This window comes from Dasypus novemcinctus, chromosome 1 (assembly GCF_030445035.2).
Source record: "Dasypus novemcinctus isolate mDasNov1 chromosome 1, mDasNov1.1.hap2, whole genome shotgun sequence".
NCBI classification, from domain to species: Eukaryota; Metazoa; Chordata; class Mammalia; order Cingulata; family Dasypodidae; genus Dasypus; species Dasypus novemcinctus.
The window spans coordinates 171,093,074-171,117,251 of record NC_080673.1 but is presented as its reverse complement, the minus strand read 5'-3'; the positions used below and the strand labels follow the sequence as shown (position 1 = coordinate 171,117,251).

At 36.2% G+C, this 24,178-nt stretch overlaps 1 non-coding gene across 1 annotated transcript; it reads left to right on the top strand.

Annotated features, from left to right (window-relative positions):
• Positions 1-1,812: 1,812 nt before the first annotated feature.
• Positions 1,813-1,975, top strand: LOC111764521 (U1 spliceosomal RNA). Its single transcript, XR_002797112.2, has one exon. It is a non-coding gene; the product is annotated as a U1 spliceosomal RNA (small nuclear RNA).
• The last annotated feature ends 22,203 nt before the right edge of the window (positions 1,976-24,178 follow it).

The window sequence follows — 24,178 nt, the reverse complement described above, 5'->3', positions numbered from 1 at the left end:
TATTCAAAAAGGTGATGGATTAACAAAGTGGTATATTCAAAAAATGGAATAATATTCTGTGATAAACAGAAATGAGTTAACAGACCACAAAAAGACAAGGATGAATCCTAAATGCAAATTGGTAAGTGAAAGAAGTCATTATGAAAAGGTTGCAGAACTGCATGATTATGTGGCTTTATGGACAAGGTAAAAGTGTAGAGATAGAAAAAAAAGTTGCATGAATGGAGCAGAGAGGATTTTTCATGGTGAGGAATCTATTATGGTGAATACAGGATATTTGTTAAAATCCATAATGCAATGAGTAATCTTAAACATGTGCAAAATTTAAAAACCTTTAGGAAATTACAGGATCATGATATTGAATAGCAAATATGGCAAAACAATTTAATTGTATTAAACATGTATGAAAGAACCTCATGAAGCATGTGGGGAAAAGATGCTTACCTAAGTAACTCTGGAATTGAGTGGTGTCTAAGATTAAAGGCAAAAGAAACTGTACATAATCATTGTACTCCACTTCACAGAATTTTTATTTCCACAGAGGTATGGGTTAACAAGATTCATTAATATTACATGTATACTAGAATTGAACAGACAAAATTAATGGTGAATGATGAGAGCTAGATTTCTCACTGTTGTAAAGGAGAGTTATAAGCAGGAGGAGGCTAGAATGATCCATGCAATAATACATTAGATTCAGAGACATCATTATGAACTCATGGTTTTTGTATAGTTACACATGGTAGTATATAGAAACATTTATACCTGCGTGTATATGCACAGGTTACCTCATGCATATTTTTCTTTCTCTGTCCTCTGAGAAGGACTAAAAGCAATGACACACCAGACACAATGAGACACCAAGTACAGAGATCTTGGTCTCTAATACTGTAGCATTTTGGTATTATTTATGATTCCAAAAATAGATATTGGATTATTTTTGTAACTTGGTCTTTTTCTCAAATGTTGGAGCCCCAGGAAGTAAACAAACAGGAGAGGAACACATAGGAGTAGAGACGGCTTCACAGACATGGCAGAGGCCCTAGGAAGAGAGATGAGCCATTTACCTAATAGTTTACAGCTGGCGTTGGGGAAAGAGCAGAGTAGCTGAGTTCAGAGAGAAATGAGCCTTGAGAAAGAGATGAGACTTATCCCAGCCTACAGCTGATATTGAAAGAAACTGGGACCACAGAGCCCTAGAGGAGAGAAGAGGAAGAAGAGGACCCTGCAGATGCTGGCAGTCATCTTGCTCCAACATGTAGCAACAGGCTTTGGTGAGGGAAGTAACTTTTGCTTTATGGCCTGGTAACTGTAAGTTCCTACCACAAATAAATACCCTATAAAAAAGCCATCAGATTTCTGGTATTGGCAGACTAATACAAATACCATTCTCTAATAAAAGGAAAAAGTCCTCCTAGCACAAACGGCTGATTTTAGAACTGGGGCAGGAAATATACAAGATAAGGATCATCACAAAAATTTTGATAAATCGTCACAGCCAAAGAAGCCTAAGGAGATATGACTATCAGATAATGTGATATCTTTGATGGGATCCTAGAACAGTAAAATGACATTGAGTAAAAGCAAATTCTAAATAAAGTATGAAATTTATAATATCCATATTGATTCTTAGCTTTGACAAAAGTAGCATCCTAATGTAAAATATTAATAATAGAGGAAATTGACTGTGACATATATGGGAAATCTGTCCTGTCTTCACAATTTTTCTATATATCTAAAGGGATATATTATAAAGGGAAAAAAATATTTTAAAAAAGTAATGGATACCAGTGACATAAAAAAACTAAGGTGTCACTTACATGGCAGAGGATATACCATGATCACAAAGGTGGTTTTCACAGGGTGAGGCTTATCCATTGCACTCTGGGTGTGCTGACTCCTGTGATTTCCCCAAATGAGGAAAACTCAGCTGCATAATTTGTGGTAGTGGGGGCTGCATTTGTGCCCTCCCATGAAAAAAACAAACAAAACAACACCTCAAAAAACAAACAAACAAACAAAAAAAGTAAGGTGTCACATGCCAGTAGAACTTCCTCTATAGAGGTGTTGTTTAGTGAGTTTGGGTTTTGCTGTCTTCAGTTATTTGAAAATCATTTACATGATGATGTTTCCTTTAATATTTACTATGCTGGCATATCAATAAGTATTCAAGGTAGGATATACAGTTGACTCATCATGGTATTTCAAGCAGAAAGAAACTTACTGCAAGGAGCTATGTGCTTATGAAATAATTAGAAGTTGTGATGGTTAGGCTAATGGGTAAACGTGGCCAGGTAATGCTGCCCAGTTGTTTGGTCAAGCAAGCACTGGGCTAATTGTAATATGAAGGTATTTCATTTATGACTTTGTTCATCAGTGAGTTGATTACATCTACAATCAACTGAGGAGATTGCCATCAGCAAAGAGAGAAACTCATCCAATCACTTGAAGGCTTTAAAAAGAGAAGTGATTTCAGAAAGAGAATTCTCATCTCTACTTCAGACAGGCAGCATCTCCTGAGTCTTGGGGAACTCATCAAGAACATTCATCAGAGTCCTTGGCTTTTAGCCTGCCCTACAGAATTTGAACTTGTACATTCCCTCAGTAGCTTGAGACAATTTTATACAATCTCATGCCATTTACAGATACCTTCTGTCAGTTCTGTTCCCCTAGGGAACCCTGGCTAATACAGAAGAGATTGAGGATAAGAAAACCCTGCATACTGTGTTTCAAGTCACATCAATATAGTAGGAATCCAGTGGTTAGTAAACTGCTGATACCTCGGTTACTATCACTGCTGCCAACACAGTTTTCCCTCATTCATGAAGACAGTTAAGTAGGCAGTGATTTGTGGAATCTGCTGTGCCTCAAAAACTAAGATTTATCAGCGCTTGCTCTTAACCCACAGATTGCAGAAAACTAGTATATCTCACTGCTCACTTCTAAATCACATCTGAATACAGTTTTCTGATAGTAATTTACATTGAGATTAGCTTTGAACCTGTGTAAAGAGCTGTTCTCACTGTTTAAATTCTTCAAAGGGAAGAAGCTGTAATTGCCCATCCAGATAAAGAACTGTCTTTTAAATAAATGTCTTTGTTGTAACTAATAAAACCTAGTACAATCAAGTATATTCATTGTCTATCACTGCATAACAAATTGCCACAAACTTAGCAACAAAACCAAACAAATGAATTGTCTCTCAGTATGAGAGTCAGAAATCTGGAAACAGCATAGGTGAGCCCCTGCTCAGGGTCTCACAAGGGTGCAATCAATGTGTCAGCTGATCTGCATTCTCATGTGGAGGCTCAACTGTGGAAGATTTACTCCTGACTTCATTCTGGCCTTGGAAAAAATTTAGTCCCTTACAATTAAGTGGCTGATGATGCTGGCATTTTGCTGGCTGTCTTCTGGATGCTGCCCTCAGTTCCTAGAGGCTGCCCATCATTCCTAGAAGCTGCCTGCCCACAGCTCCTTGCACAGAAAGAGTCTCTGACCTCCCAGGAGCCCAGCACCTCATACAAGGGTATACACCTGGATAGACTTCCTTTTAATTTAGTCAAAACCCATTATTTTGGGATGTCGATTATATCTGCAAAAGTCTTCACCTCTGCCATATTCTATTAGCTAGAAGCATGTCACAGATCTTGCCCACAAGGAGAGAGGATTATGCAAGGCGTGAATACAAGGGGGGAGGAAACCTTAGAGTCTGTCCACTATATCAAGTGATAATAAATTATTCATTTTAGGAGGTTAGGATCATGGGTTTTGAGATAGGAAGACCAGGAGAAAGTCCTGATTTCCACTGTTAACTCTGTGAAATTGGTAAGTTACTTCACCTCTGCAGGAATCAGTTTCCTCATACATGAAAAGTGGATTATAATGAGACCTATGTCGTTAGGATAACTGCAAGAGATAAAGAATCTGCAGCACTTAGTGTCATGCATACCACTTAGAAATTTATTTTAACATTTTTATTACCATCACTGTTAAAAGTGAATACTTCATGAATAATCATTCCCCTTTCCCAGAGGAAGTGCAATGAAGAATCATAATTTTTTTTAAAAAACTAATTTCTAGAATAATTAGAATTTGAAGATATTTACTAGATGTTTAAAGATCCTAGTACCAAGATCCTAGTACCAAGTCCAAACCTATAAAAGAGGATTTGTTCTTACTAGACTTATAAATAAATGATTTCAGTGGAAACTTGCAAGAGTTTTCCTGATTTTCTTATGCTCATAACCTTTTGGATGCTTTGGAATTAATTCCTTTAGAATAGATGATTATCACTTCCCATCCACATATTTTCCTACTATATTCTCTAGGCACTGTTTCACTTTTTCTAATGTTTTATCTTTTTTCCCTCAGTTACATTTCCTTCTTTCCACCTGGCTTCAACTCTTAATAGCATCAGTTTAAATATTTATAAACTTAAGCTGCAGACTTCCTTTCAAAACTACTATGAAATTTTAAAGTAAAATTGAAAACCTAGAGAGAATGTCAGGAAAAAAATACGTATGTTAACTTATTGAATTCTGGGCAGCAAAAAGAAATTTCAGTAACTGCGCTGTTCTGGATCTTTTCCAAAATTATGGAAGGCTCTATTTCTTCTCCTAACACTTCCCAAATATATTTTGGGAATGACACAGAAAAAATACATTAATACTAACAATTGCAAAAGTCACCATTTCTACATGATAATAAAATCCAATTGGAATTTCAGAAATGCCGGCTCTTACATCCAATAGTGTACTTTAAATAAGGGAATGGAGAACTGGCATTTAATGAGGTTCAGCTATATATGAGAAACTAGCTATAATTTTATAAATGCTTTCAATTAATCAATTTTATACTTCACTTCATAAAAATGTATTAATTTTAGGAAAAAAAGGAAAATATTAAAACATGCTCAATTTCAATTGTATTTTTTATCTTAGATCAATATTTATCAAAAAATAAAACACTTATTTTTTTCAAGCTTTATTTCAAATTCAAAAAATAAAATAATAGAAAAAAGATAACTCAGCAAGTTATGGAAGCATTACTCCTAGTAAGTTCTGTCCAGGCACTTTTATATCATCTAATTGCAACAACAAATTCAAGTGTTCCTGCAGTGTTCATAAAGATACACAGATGAACACACATTAATTAAATAATATAGTTAAGCTCTCCTTATTAACAAAGAAAATGAGAAAAAATGCTCATTCATATCTCACAAAAGCAAACCCATATTCTTTTTTATTTTTAGCATTAATATAGCACCTTCTTTGTTTTTGCTACAAAAATATTGCAATATTGTTGTTAACTATGGTCTATAAGTTACATTACTTATATTTTCCCATGTATCACCATATTCTCAATACCTTGTAATAGAAGAACATTGCTGTAGCAGTTTGATATGGTTCATGAATTCCAAAAAATATAAATTGGATCATGCTTGTAAACTGGTCTGTACCTAGTTGTGATTAAATTATAATTAGAGCTTTGATTGGGCCACATCAGTAGGGTGTTGAGTCACCTCAACAAGGGGTGGGGATTCACAGATAAAAGACATGGCAAAGGACAGAGTTGGAGTTTTCATGCTGGAGTTCTTGAGCTGGATCCCCAGGAAGTAAGCACACAGAGGAGCTTGAGGGAAGAAAGTAACCCAGGAAGCCTGAACCCAGGCAGATGTCAGCAGCCATCTTGCTCCAACACATGGAAGAGACTTTGGTGAGGGAAGTAACTTATGCCTTGGCAACTGCAAGCTTCTACCCCAAATAAATAACCTTTATAAAAGCATTGATTTCTGATATTTTACATCAGCACCTCTTTGGCTAATACAATTCCTGTATTTATATTATTAACCAGATTCCTCATCTCCCAACAAAATTGTTGCTATACATTCCCTATATTACCCTTCAGCTATCCTCCAACTAACCTCCCTAGACTATTCATTTCAGCCACAATCACATCCATAAATCAGTAGTGTTTGTTACACTCATTTTAATGTGCTACCTTTAATTTCACCCATTACTACCCATTTACAATAGAACTTATTAAACATCTATCTAGCATCAGCTTCCCCTTCCCAATCCCCATTCCATCTCCCACCAACCCACACTCCATAGTCCAACTCCATAAGAATTATTCATCATATTTAGTTTGTATCAGTGAGAGCATACAATATTTGTCCTTTTGTTTCTGCCTTATTTCTCTCAACATAATGTCCTCAAGTTTCCTCAATGCTGTCATGTGCTTCCCCAATTGATTTATTCTTATAGCTGAATTGTATTCCACCTTATGTATATACCCCATCTTGTTTTTCCATTCATTAGTTGTAAGACACTTAGGTTTTGGCAATAGTGAATAATGCCACTATGAACATCAGTGTACAAATGTTTTTTCATGTCCTTGTTTTCAGTTCTTCTGAATATATTATTAGCAGCAGGATTGCTAGACAATATGACAGTTCTATATTTAGTTTCCTGGGGAACAGTGAAATTATCTTCCACAGAGGTGTATCATTTTATATTTCTACCAACAGTGAAGGAGTATTCCTATTTTTCCACATCATTTCCAGCACTTGCAGTTTTCTGTTTTTGTAATAATGATCATTCCGTATCGTGTGAAATGATATCTTATTATAGTTTTTTTTTTCCATTTTAAAAACAATTTATTGAAGTGTATCATTCATACATGAACACGAATGATGAATAAGTGTACAGTAAAAGTTGTGAACTTACAAAACTAACATGCATAACATTAAAAAGTGCTCCCATACACCAACCATTGTTGTGAAACATTTGTAACAAATTATGAAAGAGCATCATCAAAGTATTACTAACTTAGTCCATATCTTATATTTGGTGTATTTTCCCAAACTCACCCGATTATTTTTTTTTTATTAAATAAACCAAGGTATACAAGCGGTGGCATTTGGTATAATCAATCAATATTAGAGCACTTTCATTATTAAAATAAACACAAAGCACTACCATTCCCATATATCAGTGCTAGTAATTACAAATCCTATGATGTGCTTTCACCATTGCTATTCATTTCCAAACATGTATAAACAACTTTTTTACCAATTCTGCACAGATTAAATCTCATTCTCTTACCACATTTTATTCTCTGGTGATTTATATTTTAGCTATTAACTCCATTGTATTTAGTTCATAAAAGCAAGATCATACAATATTTGTCCTGTTGTACCTGGCTTGATTCACTCAACATAATGTTCTCCAGGCTTATTCATACTGTCCTATGCTGCATGACTATTGGTGGGAATGTAGAATGGTACAGCCATCATATTGTTTGGCAGTTCCTAAGGAACTGAGGTATAGATCTACCATGTGACCTGGCAATACCACCAATATTTATGTACCCAGAAGAACTGAGACCAGTGACATGAACAGACATCTGTATACCAATATTCATACAGACATTATTAACAATTGCCAAAAGACGAAAAACCCAGTTGTCCATCAACTGACAAGTGAATAAACAAACTGTGGTATATACACATAATGGAATATCATTCATTTGTAAGAAGAAACGAAGTCATTTTGATCTGGAATTCCCTAATAGGTAGTGATGTTGAGCATCTTTTCATGTGTTTTTTGGCCATTTGTATTTCCACTTTGGAAAAAAAGGTCTATTCAAGTCTTTTGTACATTTTTTAATTGAATTGCTCATCATGTTAAGTTGTGTGATCTCTTTATATAACATGGAAATCAAACCTTTGTCAGATATGTGGTTTACAAAGAAATTTTCCCATTGAGTTGGCTGCCTTTTCACCTTCTTAACAATATCCTTTGAAATACAAAAGTGTTTAATTTTAAGGAAGTCCCATTTATCTATTTTTTTTCTTCTGTTGCTCATGCGTTGGGTATAACGTCCAGGAAAACTCCACCTACTACAAAATCTGGAAGATGTTTCCCTAAATTTATCTTCTAGGAGATTCATGGTTGTAGCTTTTATATTTAGGATCTAGACCTATTTTGAATTAATTTTGTATAACATGTGAGCTAAAGGTCCTCTTTCTCTCTTTTAGATATGGATATCCAGTTTCCCAGCATCATTTGTTTAAGAGACTGTTCTGACCCAAGTGAGTGGGTTTGACAGTTTTTTCAAAAATCACTTGACCATAGATGTGATGGTCTATTTCTGAACTTGCAATTCATTTCGTTTGGTGAATCTATCAATCTTTATGCCAGTACCATGCTGTGCAGCAATGCTCCAAAATGTATTCACCAAATGCAATGAATGTGCCAAAATGATGAAAGAGGTTGTTGATGTGGGAGGAGTGGGGTGAGGGGGGTGGATGGTATATGGGAACCTCTTGTATATTTTTAATATATCATTTTTTGTGATCTATATGTATCTTCAAAAAAATACAATTAAATATTGATGGGGTGGGGGAATGGGGAGTGGGGTATATGGGAACCTCCTATATTTTTTAATGTAACTCTTTGTGTGATCTATTAACTTTTTAAAAAATGATAATTAAAAAAGAAAAGAAAAGAAAAGAAAAAAGAAAATTAATTGTCCACAGATACAGTTTTATTTCTGAAGTATCAATTCTATCCCATTGTTTTAAGATGTTTACCTTTATGCCAGTATCACACTATTTTAATAACTGTAGATTTGTATTGTACTTTGAAATATAGAATTGGATATCTTTTAGTTTTCTTCTTTTTCAGTATCATTTTATCTATTTACAGTGTATTTATAATTACATTATTTCAAGAGTAAGCTCTTACATTTATTTTTTAACAAATCAACTTTATTGATGCATATTAATAAAACAATTCATCTGAAGTGTATAATCAATAGTATTGGCATAATCCTATATTTGTGCATTCATCACTTCAATAATTATTAGAACATTGTCATTGATAGGTGAAGAATTTCCTTGTTTTCTGTTTTTTGTTTATTATTATTACATTTCTTTTTAAAAATGGGCTATGAGATTTTGATAGGCATTCATTATATCTCTAAATGTTTTGAGGGAGAATTGCTACCTTAATTACATAGTAATTATATATTACATATTACATATATATTATTTATATATCTGCCATTCCATTGAAAAAATAGATAATATGCTTTAAATATCTCCAATCTACATCTACTGGTGGCTTTGGTAAATTTTCAAGCATTATATAACACATCATAAATCACTAGCTGGTCCATCTCACCTTTTCTTAGCTAAGGATATTACCAGCCCTCCAGGTATCCCCAGATGTAAGCATAGAGCTGTACTACTCCAGCTGTAAGATAACTGTGGAAGTTAAGTGAAATCTGTTGTCCTTCCCTGAGACCCACAACAAAATCTTATACTTTGGACGAGATGTGTCAGCATGGCTCCTAGGACAGGATGATTAATGTAGGCTGACTCTCTTCTGGCATCTTGATAGTTGTCTGCCCACACATTTCTTCCTCCTTCCCCTTTGCCCTGAGCACATGTAAACAGTCCCAGACTAAGTATGGAAGTTTTATGGCACCTGGCCCATTCCCACTGCTATAGCTATTTCTGGCAGAGAGGGACTAGAGTCCTTCCATTATGGTACAAGATGGTGCACGTAGATCATCTTCCAGTATCAGCATGGATTTAGACCCACTGGCCAGGGGTGAACTAAGCACACCAGTGAAGTGGACCTTGTTCTGTCTCTTCTCTATGTGAGTAGATGTTGTTCTATCTGTTGCCTATATGAATCGTGCTTTTTCTGGGGACCCTGAGACCTGCAAACATGGATTGGATTGAAATCCTAGGACTGCTGCACCTGGTGGGCAGACATTGTTAGGTTCTTGCTACCCTTCAAGTGGTGAGACTCCATATCCGGGAGGTAGTAATGGGTGCCTCGCTTTCTGAATGCTAGTTTGGCACAGTGAGCAGGGTATTGATAGTCTGACAATAACTTTATATTACATATCTTGCCTTTCACTCTTTCCTTCATGGGGAGGTAGAGTAACTAATCAAATTAGTGAAGGCAACTGACAATGCTTTTCTCCCCCAGCAAATGGTTCCTTCCTCTTAGAAGCCACTTGCCAGCAGAAACTTTGACTTCTGTTCTGTGTCTTCAAGGGCTAAATCTTAACAGCCCAGGTCCCAACATGGAAAGGTTCGTAGGGATATAGAGATTCTTTCAATCTGGTAGATGGAAAAAACTTACCAAAGTTCAGCGTGAAGAAGTCTGTTGTTGGGGCATGAAACTTACCTTCCCTGGAATGAGTTTTATTGATAATGAAGATTCTATTTTGATGTTTATCCGCCAGACCATTTCTTAAACTGGTTTTGAAGTTAAATGAAGAAAACAGGAATATCATCCATTGAGTTTCCTCCAACTATCAATGGAGTGATGAAGTGAGTTTTTTAATTAATTAATATTAATACTAATCTATCACCCTTTGATATATTGAATTTGCCTTGTATGCTATCTGTGTGCTTCTAATTGTTGTAAAACTGCAATTTCCTGTGTGCAGTGATTATTCCTCTCTTATCTTATTATCATTGTGCCTTCTTGGAAGAAAATAAATGAAGCTATTAAGCTGAAACAGTACCTTGCCTTCTTAAGCAAATGTCATGAATTTTAAATATTTGTTATGGCCAGTAACTCTGTTGGAGTTCACAAAATAATTGACAATTAAAACATCTACTAACACAAAGTTTAAACATTGCATTATTGTACACACTTTGTTCAGAGGTTTTTTGTTACTTTAGGTGGAAATAGAAGTCTCGTCCATTGAACAAATAGATAAAACTAACATAAAAGCATATTTTCAAATAAAAATGCCTTAACATTTCTAGAACAGAATATAATTTCAAAAGCTTCCCAATGCATTTTTAAACCTCACCCTCTCATCAATTTGGAGCTATAAGAACATATAATTTAAAACATTTGTTTCCCAATATTCAGAATTTGATAGCATTATTAGCTATAATAGTTGAACTACATAGGTTGCATTTTCCTGTATTTTATTATGTAATTCTTTTATAGGGAAATCACATACTAATAATGGGTTAATGAAATAAATGTTTTGCTAAAAGTTGATTTTTGCTGTATAATAACTCAATTTAATTATTCAAATGAACCCATTAAGTGAATCATAAAAATGACTAGCTCCTTTGAAGGTAATACAAATGAAGCAGCATGCTGTTTCCAGTTCTCTTGAACTAATGAGGCATCTCACATAACTGTTCTAGTCACAAGAGACCTGTGAAGAGGGTCAAGATCATTGTGATCATTGTTTGACAAGGCAGAAAGCTTAAGGGGTTTGTTATTTTATATTGATTACAGTTTAAACTTTAGACCTGCTTAGTTTCTGTACTTTCGTGTTGTCGTGTTTTCTCTCCTCTCGAAGCCTCTTATGTATTTACTTGGAAAATAAGTAAATGATACCTAAGAGGTGATTCTCAGCAATTATATTTGCATGAACCTAATTTCTCTTAGGCATTTTTGATCTCACAATAGTTCCATTCCTTTTTATTTTTTTCTCAGATGTATCTTGTACCAACACCTTTACTATGAGACATACTGCAAATTGCTCTAAGTAGATTTTAAGAAATTGAAAACAACTTTCAAAGTCTAAAAGCTGTTATTTCTCAATGTAATTAATTTTATGTTAAAAGCTAAAGAGCATTCCATTAAAAATCTTTGGGAAGTTCCTAAAATAATGATAAAATATGTGTACAATTATTCAGATGCATGCTCTCCTTTGCTTCTTATTTTCCAAAGATGTATAACATTATGCTAACCTAGCAAAATAGAACTTTCCAAAAGGGAAATAAGTGAATAGTACCTTGTCTCTTAATCCATTCTTTTTCCCTAATGTGAAAATCTAGGAAAATTACAAAGAATTTTGAAGGTCCTTTCCTCTGACTTTGGTTTTCTACTTGAGCTAAGACGAAGCAACAGAGTTGAGCTAAGTAGCAGAGTTTCTGCTTTCTCTTCCCAGTTCTCATCTAAACTGTCCTCTTGATCCTCCTTAGAGTTGCTATAAGAAGGTGAGATAACTCACTACCATGCATGACAATGTCTCATTATAAGGAGGAGTATAATATTTTTTTAAATTCATTTCACTTTGTTTTTTTTCTCAGTTCCTTTTACCACCTGTCACTTCCTCAGAAACCACCCCAACGCTCTACCCCATTCACAGTAAAACTTCTCAAAAGAATGTTCTATTGTTGCTATCTCTAATATAACTTACCTCTAACATAATTTAACCTATACACTTATTCAGGTAGTCTTCGTCTGTCATGATGCAACTGAAACTCTTCTGGTCATGGACAATTATAATCTTCATGTTGCAGTCCAATATCATCTTTGTGCCCTGTATCAATCAGGATTGTAATGGGAAATAATTCGCAAAATAAAATTAGTATAATTTGAAGAAGATTCAATAAAAAGTTTATATACAAATGTGGGGAACAATGGAGAGAGAACAATGGAGATTATATCATCCAAGCTCTATTAACAGTGAGGCTGTTACTGTAATGAATTTGAGAATGAAAACAGGAGGACACACTTACTAACCAGGAAGGAGAGAGCCATGGAAGCCATTTGCAAAGGAGCTATACCTTTTAGTAGAGGGACATAGAGAGCACAAGGCAAGGCTTCAAGGAGAGAAGCAGGGAAATAAACACCTACTCCTTACTCTCCTCCCTCCATCATCTGGGGTTCTCATCTAAGTCAACAGAAGCCAAGTATCAAGGACACCACCATTTCATCCACATGTGAGACTAGTGGGGCAGAAGGCAGGTCAGTGAATTGTGGAAAGTGGATCTGTGAGGTTAAACAGGATATATTTTGCATATGCCATCGTCTTAATCTCTCATGAGCTTTTTATAGAGTTGACCAATCTTGTCTTCCCTGGACATTTTCTTCACTTGTCCTTAATGCCACCATATCTCCCTAGGTTTTCTCCTAGATTCACTGACCATTTTTCTCTATCTTCTATAATCAACTTCTAAATTATAGGAGTGTTCCAGGGGTAGATCTCTTTCCAAATGGTCTCTTTTTATGGTGACCTGAAAAACTAAGGTGCTGACAATTCTTAATGTAAAATGCCAACCTAGAACTCCTACTTAAGATTCAAAAACATATGTTAATCTGGCTTCTTGACTGGTTGTCTAAAGGAAAATCTCAGATATAACATAGAAATTTTTTACTTTCTTAATCTTTCCCATCTCCACCCATCAATGTGCTCAAACCAAAAATGGAGAATCACTCTTATGTTCTTTTCCCTCATGCATTTCAACCAACCCATTAGTAAGTCCTATGGACTCCTTCTCAGAAAGATATCCCTTAGGCATCCCCTTCTCTCCATATGTCACCATCTCACATAGAGCTCAGAAATAGGTTCCTATCAGGTCTCCCTGCTTGCTCTCTTTGCCCTGCTACCATCTCTACATAGAATTCCAAGAAGCCCAGAGTGATCTTTATAAAATGTAGATCATAAAATGACCTATTTCTACTTGAAATATTATGAAATGTTCCTTTGCATTTGGAGTCCAAATATTTCATCATGGCTAAAAATCCCTACATGACTTGCTGCTTACTGAGCAATCTGACTTTATACTTTTCCCACGTATTCTTTAAGTTCTTGCCTCTTTATCATTCAGACTGATTCTTAATCAGAAATTTTGCCCTCAGGGTTTCTTCACTTGAATACTCTGTTCTGTCATCACTTTAGGCCTTACTTGATTATGCGTTCCTTCAGATTTCTGCTTCAATGTATCTCCTAAGTAAGGTCTATTCTGACCACCTAATCTAAGTTACCTACAAGTCACCTTGTTTTATTTCTGGTCCTTATAAATTTTTTTCTGTTGTTCCCCAGCCCATCTAAAATATAAGTTCAATGAGATCAGGATCTCATGTAATTTGTTCACAACTGTAACCCAAGCATCTAGAAAAAAGCTTGGCTTCATTCTAAAGCTTGGCAAATAGCTAGTATTGATTTCACTTGAGGTAGAATTAATGCACACCCTGGTTTCAGTTCTCAATTGTGACTACAAGAAAGGGAGAAGGTGGGGCATACCTACAAAAGGAAGAAAATATAATATAAGGGAATTTTCTCCCAAGCTGGAAAGGACAATTTAAGAAAGGTTTTTGATTTGGGTAAGAGCATCTGAAAGAAAATTAAGAAGGAGGACAGGAAATGAGGCATGTGTCCTGGATCCCCTCTCTGGACAGAAATTATCAAGCCAACAGGAGCTAGATATAACCAGATGCACTTGGGATTTGTGTTTAACTTACAAGGACAAGGAATGGGAAAATTCCAAGCTTCTGAATAAGTACAGAGGCTTCTCTTTCCTCCCAGATGACAAGAGGCAAAGGAGTGTGTTCCCAGAAGAGCAACTGAGGGCTATTCAAAGTGTCACAGCATAGAGCTTGCAGAGCATGGACTTACTGATATTCTATTCATGAACTACTGTGATTAGTAATTGAAGAAAATGTAGCATTGATGTGGAGAAAGTGGCCATGGTAGCTGCTGAGGGTAGGGAGTGGGAAGAAGAGATGTGATGTGGGGGCATTTTCAGGACTTGGAATTGTCCTGGGTGGTACTGTAGGGACAGTTACTGGACATTGTATGTCCTTCCATGGCCCACTGGGTGGACTGGGAGAGAGTGTAAACTATAATGTGGACCTTTGACCATGTGGTGCAGCAGTGCTCAGAGATATATTCACCAAGTGCAATGAATGTCCTATGATGAAGGAGGAGGTTGTTGATATGGGACGACTAAGGTGAGGGGGGCGGGGGGTATATGGGGACTTGATATTTTTTTAATGTAACGTTAAAAAAAAAAATAAAGACAAAAAAAAATCAAAAAACTAGGTGAGATTCCTAAATCAATCCTCTCATTATTATCATTTAGAGCTGGAGCCAACAGAGAGCAAACCATGAATTTTATCAGGAATGATCTTCCGTGGTGTCAGAACCTTGCCCAAAGGAAGGCAGGGTTATCATAGATTAGCACTAGACATTCTAGTTTAAGAAAAGACCTTAAGAGAAGAAGAGAATTTCTTATCAGAGATTGGAGTGAGAAATTGGAAAAAAAAAATCACACACAGGCTGTTGAAGCCTCTTTTACTATTGTCATGAAAATACATGATTATTACTGCAAAAGCCACATCACTCTTGGGGCAATTATCCTGGGTTCAGATTGCCAATTAAATTCAGGAAACCCAATAGGCTTCTTTCTATACTATATTTACTTAGCTTTAGGAATTTAGACAAGATAGGTAACAACCCAGTATAGACTCAACATCTACCTAAAAATCATTCTGTCCTTGGGATGCACATAGTCACAAGAGATGAAGATGAAATTGATTTGTTCACCTTTAGCTTAGTGAAGTCATCAACTCAAGGCTTCTAACTAATAAACTAGATGATGCTCGACGCGATGATACTCCCACATTCTGGTATAGCTACATCTTATCAATTCCAGGTTATCATATCTCAATATTCAGTCTTAATAATTGTGTGCAGGTGCTTGGTCTGATACTTAGTTCTTGGTCAAACTCTTATTTACCTTGGATTCTATATCTTTCTGTAAATTCCTTGAGTCATTTGGCCTTTTAGGGAGGAGTAGAAAGAAAAAAGACAAGCTGCTAACTCTTTTTTTCCAGTTTACCTCCTGATCATTACCAATATCTTATTGCTAATATTTATCAATGCTTTCCTAAAATTTGTATATACAAACTTTTACAATTCTTATGCACAGTAATAGTTATACAAAAAATATCAATAACCACCAAGAATTCTATCAGCCAATAGATTTCCTTCCATTTCTTTGACCATAAACATTTGAATGTTTTCTAATCCTTTACCAATAGATTATATACCATTACTTTCTTCCACATGTGCATTTTATAAGTAATATCTCTGTAATATGCCTATGACAGAATACATATTTCAGTTCTCAGATTTATCTGATGTTTCTCAGTAGTGATGTCTGAAGCCCATTAACAGACTGGTAAATGTCCCTCAAAGTAACTATATCTATCTATCATATGTCTGAAACACCATGAATATTTCTTCAACCTCCCCTTAAAATTTCTCCTTACAATTCCTAAATCAATCTTCCCATTACTACTTTTTTCAATTCTTTTTCCAAAGCAAATTTCTTCTCTATTAATTTTCTTGGTATATAAATGCCACTACTTGCCTAAATACCTGCTGGTTATTACAATAAATGTTTTCACTTCAGGTCAGAAAAGGAAAGAAGTTTCTAGAGATGTTTTAAAAAAAGAACTGGTTTGCATTCTACAACAGAAGAAGTTAAATCTTTCTGGGATGTTCATAAACACATTAACATTTTATCAATCACATTGTTAGAAAATGTTTTGATTTGCAAAAGTTGAGATCTAAACGTATGATATCAATCAGAAAGGTGAAGTATGGCAGAAATTGGGGATCTGAATATCAGGGATGCTGAGGATTGTTTCCTTTGTTTTTAGCTTTCTTCGGCATGAATATTCTGGCCATAATTGGATAAGAATTGCTCTGATAACCAACAATTGCGCTGATGACCACTTCTGTGTATTGTATGTCAGAAAATAATGTCATCCTAAATAGAAATGCATTCTACTCTAGAATTTTTCCTGAGTTTTATGATGTACTTTGTTACTTCCAATATCTCCATTTTGTTATATCTTATACTAGGAATTATTTTATTTTCACTACAGTATTCCCAGTAACTAAGTCTAACAGCATCTTTCACACAGAAGTGAGTTAATAAATATTTACTGTATAGTTGAGGTCTAATATTTAAAGTCTCAGAAAAAGATTACATTAGCAAGAGCTCTTGTCCCATTAAAAATAATATTATTTTGAATTATTATTTATTTTCTTTAGCCAAATATCAAAGTATCTAGGCACTTTTTATTACTTAGAAAGATTATTGCCATCATGCAAACAATAAATTGCATGCTGGCTCTAAAGTCAACCTTATTCTTTGAAAGCATAGTTTCTTTATTACTCTAAAGGGGACAATATGTCACAAATAATGATGTGTAAATCCCATTTGGGTCATAGTTTCAGATATAAAGAGATGTGATGAGACAAAAAGTGAGACTAACAACAGGAAGTCCTACAGTATCGTTTCATCTTCTAGACTGTCAAAAGCATGGAAGGTCGTACTGAACACAATGTCTGTAATTATAGTGTTGGTTGCCAAGAAGAGTTACTGTGCCTGTTAAAAAGATAATTACAGCTACTTTACAATTCAAATCTCTGTTCAGTTACCTTGTGAAATACAAATGAATGCTAATCTGACCTTATGTTTCAGAAAGGCACAATACTTTTTAACACTTTTAAAAAATATATTACTGAAGGTGACAAGTACTTTCATGTCTTCAAAACGTTTATACAGAAACAAGCACTTCAACTACTGCCCAGAAAACATTAAAGAATTTTTAACAGCCATAAAATTCTTCTTTCTGAAACTTCTAAAACATTTTTACTTGTTTCAAATATAGTTATTTATTCCATATTCCAAACTGGAATATATGTATCGATGAGGATCCAGACAGGAAAGAAACAGCACACTTAAATTGAATGATTCAAGATAGTTTACTAAATCTGGAATTTATAAGGATGTGCTAACAGGGTTTGGGAGAACCATCAAGGTATAGTGTAGTACACTAAGGAAGCAAGAACTGAGAGTCTTTATTACCAAGAGCCAGGAAAATGAGTACTGTTTGGAGAGGGCCACCAATAGGGATGTGGCCTTCAGTGAAGAGTTGTGTTCCATTTGCAATGACAAAGCAGAGAGAGAGCCCAGGTAATACAGACCTAGACCTCACTCACCTTTGACTTTTAGCCTCCAGCTGATGTCCTCCTTAGCCCAAATCCATGGGGAATGCAGAGAGCAAGGATGCACATTGAGGGAGTCCTTAGATGTCAGCCATCTGGAACACTGCCTTAGTTTCCTGTCTGCTAAAACAATCAGTGGGTTGACTTGAACAATGGGAATTTATTAGCTCACTATTTTGAGGTTAGAAGTCTAAAACTGAGGCACCAGTAAGTCAACTTTCTCTCCGAAGACTGTGGCACTCAGGGACTGGTGGCCAGCAATCTTTGGTTCTTGGCTTTTCCATGACAAGGCAATGTGTATGGAAATGTCTTCTTTCTTCCCCAGCTTCAGTTGATTTCTAGTTTCTTCCATGACTTTCTCTCTGTCTGAATTTCATTCTGCTTTTAAAAGACTCCAATAATACAGATTAAAACCCTACCAGATTCGGTTGGCCTCACCTTAACTAAATATGAAAGTTTCTATTTATAATTTCATATCCACAGGAATTTATTAAGGTTAAGAAAATGTTTTTCTTGGGTAAAGAATTCAGCCTACAACAGGCATAAAGCAGAGTTAGAAAGGGTAAAAAAATGGAACTGGAGGAGGAAAAAGAAATATGCTGAACAATATATGGTTAATTTGGAAACAACTTTCCTATAGTATTATAACCCCATACATTTTAAAGTATTACTTCAAAACTACCCTCGGATCATTTATATAAGGGACATTTTTCTATGCTATTTAAAAATATAATTCAGAAATAATTCTCCATCTAATATCAAAAACCATAGAAGAATGATAGGCATTATCAGCACACAGTAATTCAGAGAATGTAAATATATTGTCATAAATCACTCAGTTAAGAAACAAATGAATGAAAAATTAATGAAAGAGTGCCTGATATAAGATGGATGTTGTCATGTTGTTCTTACTATGTGACAGACAAGGTTCTGAGCACTTTAAATGCATGAACTCATTCAATCCAGACAATAGCGAATGGATTACTTCTTTTTCTTATCATCACCATCATCATCATCATCATCATCAACATCACCATTTCCCAGATTAGTGAATTCAATCAAAAAGACTAAGCAACTTGGACAGGAGGAGGCAAGATGGTCGCTGAGTGAACTTGCCTTTGCGGTAGGTCCCGGGAGGAGACGGTTGGGCGTGGCTACAGGCTCTCCAAGGCCGGGCTTTTTTCGGGATTTTTGCAGGGCAGAAGTGCCTGGACATCGATTGGGTGGAAAGGTAACGGAGAGGATTGGTCTAGTAGATATAATTTGGGTTCTGTTGCCCGTAGGTGAGACCCGCGCACGGGCTCCTCCCTATTGGGGGTGGGGGGAACCGCGGTCCAGCCCGGCGGCACCGCTTTTACACGGCTCTGAGCTGTTAAGGAGTTCGCGAGTTCTGGGCGAGCTGTGGATGGGTTGATGCGACGGGTCGCCTTTGCAGAGCGATTTGGGAAGATAGACAGTGTTTTGTTGTGAAGCGGGAGAAACTTGTGATTGCGAACATAAACAATAGCGCTTCCGCCTGAAGCCCCGCCCCCAAAAGCCCAGCAGCCAGTCTCCGACCCAAATAGGCTGTAGGCAATAAAGAGACGTAATCAGAAAGTTGTTTTAGGCTGCGGCAAGGGAGGGGGACACGTCTGGAAGCCGTTTAGGGAATATTTTGCGAAGCTTGGGAAATCCGGTTTTCGAATCTGTTTTCGGCGTCACAGGCCCGGCTTCAGAGCTGTACTAGCAAAGTGGCTGCGGTGTAGAGGCGCCCTCTAGTGGCAGTGGTTTGGAATCACAGGACGGGAGCTGTCCAAAAGCTGAAGTGAGATATACTAATGAGCCCAGCTAAGTAAATGAATTGCAGGGTTCAGTCATAATATAGAGTTTGCAGATCTGACTTCCCCCTTAAGGCTGGCACCCAGCTGTGGGGATCCCTGAGGGCTGTGTTACACTGCGGGGCTCCCAGGCTTCCTGTAGACCAGATTGGAGGTTGCCAGGTCTGAATTCCCTAAAATCTTGTGGCCCACACCACAAAGACTCACATCTCTTGAGACCTCAATATCTCAGACTTTCCATCCCTGAATCCATCATGCACTGAGGTCCATCTGAGGTCCTTAAATGCCCTAGCCTTCAACGTTGGCGTTCTTTCTTTATCATTTCATTTTGTTTTGTTTTTATTTTCATTTTGACTTATTCTTTACTTTTTTCAATTTCCTGATTGCTATCACTGCATTATCCCCTAGTCTTCTCTCACAGCGTATCCCCCAAAGTCTTTCTTTTACTCAGTTATTTAAGGCTTTTTTTCATGGTAGGTGCTGTGTAGTGGGTGTTTTAATTCTGGGTCGTGCATATCTGTTTTTTTTTTCTTTCCCCTACCTGTTCCCCACCCTTTGCCCATCCCCTTTTACTTTCTTCCTCTCGTCCCTTCCCCCCACTTTCTTTTTTTTTCTTTTTTTTCTTTATTTTTTTCTGTTGTCTCTCTCCCTCTTGTCCCTCATATTCTACTTAGTTTACTTTAACTCAATTATACAATAGGTGCGGCAGGAAACACCTCACATTCGCTGGGTTTTCTCATCCTCCACTGCCTCATTTCTGTGTGAACTGATTTAGGCTACCTACACTATCCTCTTTCCCCTACATCTTGATATCCGCCACCATCTACTGGCTCTCCTATATTCCACCTCCCACCTCCCTTTCTTCGATCCACGAAGGGTCTAAGTCTTAATTTCTAATACCTATGTTTTGTTTTCTGTCTGTTATCCACTCTTGAAACTATTACCTTTTTTTTCTCTTTCCCTCTCTCATGAAATCAATAGCTTTTTAGCTCATACCATATTCCTCCCATATTCAATCATCTACCTCATAATAGGTACTCTACCTACTGCTATAACTCTACACAATTTACATGAATCTAACCTCCATCCTCCCAGATCTCATATTCTTGCTTTGTTAACATATATCACCAACACTACTTTACACTTTTCCCTTGCTTACACAATGGCCTTTCCCCAACACTAATACTTTCCTTTAAAGTGAACTTAACCAACAACAAGAAACTAGAATAAGAAGAAAAAAGTGACAAAGAGAAGATATAACACCTATGCAAAAATAACAGCTAATTAACCTCCAAGAGCAGACAAAGAAGCTAAGGAACTGATTAAATCCGTCAAGATAAAGAGATGACCAGAAAACAACAAAAATCTACAAACCAAACCAGTAATCAGGAAAACATGGCTGAATCCAATCAACAAACCAATAATCACGAAGGGGAGCAAAACTTGGCACGAGAAATGAAAGATCTCAGAACATTTATCACCGACAAATTTGACGAAGTAATGAAAGAGGTTAACAACATGAAGACATCACTTGGAGGGGAAATTGCAGACATACGAAAAAACGTAACAGATATGATGGGAATGAACACCACAGTTCAAGAAATCAAAAATACACTTGCAGCAAATATCAGCAGACTAGAAGAGACAGAGCAGAGAATTAGTGATGTGGAAGACAGTACATCAGAAATCAAACAGATAGTAGAAGGGGTCAATAAGAAGATAGAAAAAATCCAAGTAGGACTTAGGGACCTGAATGACAATGCAAAACGCTCAAACATACATATTATAGGCATTCCAGAAGGTGAAGAGAAGGGAAAGGGGTCAGAAGGAGTGTTGCAGGAAATAATGGCTGAAAACTTCCCAAATCTACTGAAAGAGACAGATGTACATATCCAAGAAGCACAGCGCACTCCACTAGTCATAAACCCAAACAGGCCCACCCCAAGACATATACTTGTCAAATTATCCAATGCTCAAGACAAAGAGAAAATCCTAAAAGCAGCAAGAGAAAAGAAAACCATCACATACAAGGGAAGCTCAATTAGATTAAGTGCTGATTTCTCATCTGAAACCAAGGAGGCAAGAAGGCAGTGGTATGATATAGTCAAGGTACTAAAGGAAAAAAATTTCCAACCAAGAATACTCTATCCAGCTAAACTAGCATTCAAACATGATGGAGAGTTCAAAATATTCACAGACAAACAGAAACTGAAAGAGTATACCAACAAGAAACCTCCCCTTCAAGAAATTCTAAAGGGAGTTCTGCAGGAAGAAAGGAAAAAACAGGAAAGGCAGAGTTGGAGGAGAGTATAAGACAAACAACAACAACAAAAAAGACAAAAAAATATATATACAAACAAAATATGACAAACACAAATCCAATCAAAATATGGCTAACACAAATAATTCCTTGATAGTAATAACACTGAATGTCAACGGATTAAACTCACCTATCAAAAGATTCAGACTGGGACATTGGATAAGGAAATATGACCCATCCATATGCTGTCTACAAGAGACACATCTTAGACCCAGAGACGCATGGAGATTGAAAGTGAATGGCTGGAAAACAATCATACAAGCTAACAATAACCAAAAAAAGGCAGGAGTAGCTATATTAATATCAGACAAAATAGACTTTAAATGTGAAACAATTGTGAGAGACAAAGAAGGATACTACATTTTAGTGAAAGGGAAAATCTGTCAAGAAGATCGAACAATCATAAATATCTATGCCCCTAACAAGGGTGCCTCTAAATATGTCAGGCAAACGCTGGAAAAACTAAGTGAAACAATAGATACATCTACAATTATAGTGGGGGATTTTAATACACCACTATCAACTCTGGACAGAACATCTCAAAAGAGAATCACCAAAGAAACAAAACATCTGAACAGTATATTAGAGGAGCTGGATCTAATAGACATATATAGATCGCTACACCCAAACACAGCAGGATATACATTTTTCTCAAGCGCACATGGATCATTCTCCAAGATAGATAATATGCTAGGCCACAAAGAAAGGCTGAACGAATTCCGAAAGATTGAAATCATACAAAACATTATATCTGACCACAGTGGAGTCAAGCTGGAGATTTGCAAGGGACAGAAGCCCAGATTTCACACCACGATTTGGAAATTAAACAGCACACTCTTAGAAAAACAGTGGGTCAAAGAGGAAATCTCAAAAGAAATCAATGACTACCTTGAAACAAATGATAATGATAACACAACATACCAAAATTTATGGGATGCAGCAAAAGCAGTACTGAGAGGGAAGTTTATAGCCATAAATTCATATATCAAAAAAGAAGAAAGAGCAAAAATTGAAGAACTAACTGCACATTTGAAGGAATTAGAAAAACAACAACAAAGTAGCCCAACAGGAAGAAGAAGGAAGGAAATAACAAAGATAAGAGCAGAACTAAATGAAATAGAAAGTAAGAAAGCACTTGAACAGATAAACAAGACCAAGAGCTGGTTTTTTTGAGAAGATTAACAAAATTGACAAACCTTTAGCGACACTAACAAAGAAAAAAAGAGAGAAGATGCAAATACACAAAATAAGAAATGAGAAAGGCGATATCACCACTGACCCCACAGAAATAAAGACTATCATAAGAGCATATTTTGAAAAACTATATTCCAACAAAAATGACAATTTAGAGGAAATGGACAAATTCCTAGAAACACATAAGCAGCCCATATTGACAAAAGAAGAAATTGATGATCTTAACAAACCAATCACAAGCAGAGAGATAGAATCAGTTATTAAAAATCTCCCAACTAAGAAGAGCCCAGGGCCAGATGGCTTCACAGGTGAATTCTACAAAACATTCCAGAAAGAACTGACACCCAATCCTGCTGAAACTATTCCAAAAAATTGAAACAGAAAGAACATTACCCAACTCCTTCTATGATGCCAAAATTACCCTAGTACCAAAGCCAAACATAGACATCACAAGAAAGGAAAATTACAGACCAATTTCTCTAATGAACCTAGATGCAAAAATACTTAACAAAATACTTGCTAATCGTATTCAACAACACATTAAACGAATTATACACCACGACCAAGTGGGATTCATCCCAGGTATGCAAGGATGGTTCAACATAAGAAAATCAATCAACGTAATACACCATATAAACAGATTGAAGGAAAAAAACCACATGATTATATCTATTGATGCAGAAAAAGCATTTGACAAAATACAGCACCCTTTCTTGATAAAAACACTCCAAAAGATTGGAATACAAGGAAATTTTTTGAACATGATAAAGAGTATATATGAAAAACCTAAAGCCAATATTGTGTACAATGGAGAAATTCTAGACTCCTTCCCTCTAAACTCAGGAACAAGACAAGGATGCCCACTGTCTCCACTCCTATTTAACATTGTCTTAGAAGTACTTGCTCGAGCACTGAGGCAAGAGCCAGAAATAAAAGGCATTCAAATTGGAAAGGAAGAAGTCAAAATGTCATTATTTGCAGATAACATGATCCTATACATAGAAAACTCTGAGAGATCTACAACAAAGATTCTAGAACT